We start from the raw sequence: 1,537 nt of genomic DNA on the forward strand, positions 1-1,537 counted from the left end.
GGTACCAGGGATTGAACTCGGGCTGTTGCACTTGCCAGGCAGGTGCTTATGCCACTGAGCTACATCTTCAGTACCTTATGGAAGTTTTCAACACGTTTATATTTAAAGGACTTTTTATGTATATTGGCTTTAGAAAGCTTTTGAAGAAAAAACGCACTCAAAGATTTAGGATCTAGATACAAAATTTATCTTTTGCTTACATGTAGGAAGAAGATTTAAAATTACTTTGTAACTAAGAAAACCATATACTAACTTACTTCACACGAAAATTCATAGTAAGGTTAAAGTATATTATATAATTATTGCATTTGAGTATACCAGTGGGTTCATTTTAAAAAAGAAGAAGTTCTGAGTCCTAACCCAGGTCTGGTGAGTGTGTGGGAGATCTTCCAGCTACCCTGTGCCAGCAGGACCTGCTACTGGTCCCAGCCCAGGCGCAGCGTGGGTGAGACCCTCTTCCACCCCCTTGGGACGTCCCCTACCACTTCACAGCACCTCCCCCACCCCACCTGCCGAGTAGGAATTTCTGCCATGTTCGAGGAACATCCAGACACAGTCCTAGCCAGGTCCGGTGAGTGTGTGGGAGACCTTGCAGCTACCCTGCACCAGTGGGGCTTCCTACTGGTCTCAGCCCAGGCGCAGCATGGGTGAGACCTTCTTCCACCAACTTGGGACGTACCTCACCACTCTGCAGCACCACCCCCACCCGCCTGCCAAATAGGAATTTCTGCCGCAATCCGGGAACCCCCAGATCCAGTCCTAGCCCAGACCCAGTGAGTGTGTGGGAGAGCTGGATCTACCCCCTATTCCACCCTGTCCCCTCCAGGCTCAGCTCAGGCCTGACATACAGGCCTGGGGTGTAACCCTGCAGCTGCAATCCCTGCAGGGAGTGTAGAGGATAGAACAACCCAGCTAGTCAGGTGCAGAAAATCTTGCCATAGGAGCACAACAGGTTCACCCTCAAGGGCAGCAGCAGGAAGGAGCTGAGCACAGCAGCCAGACCCAAGCCAGGCACAGCTGGATAAATCCAAACATTGTAGATCTGCACCTGAACTTCAGTATGTGCTAAAGTTATAACTGCAACGAAGATCTACAACAAAGTTCAGAACAGTGCTACACAAAATGACGGGAAGGAATAAAATGCAATCTCAGAACCCAAGTCCACCCGTAACAAGTGCAGAGGACACTAACACAGAACAAATGGGAATCATACAGCTGAAAGCAATGAAACAATGGCTTCTGAAATAAAGAAACAGCTGCAGAAAGGTGTACAGAAACACAGATTGGAAATAAAAATAGAAATCCCTGAATTAATAACATCTGCACTAAAGAATCAAATGCAGAAACATATGCAGGAAAACCAACGCCCACCCAGAACAAGTCCAGAGTACACTAGCTCAGCTCAAATGCATGAATTAAGAGCATCAAAAGTAAATAAGCAGCAGCAGAAAGTTATAGAGGAACTCAGAGCACAATTCTTTTCTGAAATAAAAAAGAATTCTCAGAACTCATAGCATCTGAAGTAAAGAAGCAACTA

The sequence above is a fragment of the Octodon degus genome, unplaced genomic scaffold (assembly GCF_000260255.1).
Source record: "Octodon degus isolate 3935 unplaced genomic scaffold, OctDeg1.0 scaffold00133, whole genome shotgun sequence".
In the NCBI taxonomy this organism is placed as follows: Eukaryota; Metazoa; Chordata; class Mammalia; order Rodentia; family Octodontidae; genus Octodon; species Octodon degus.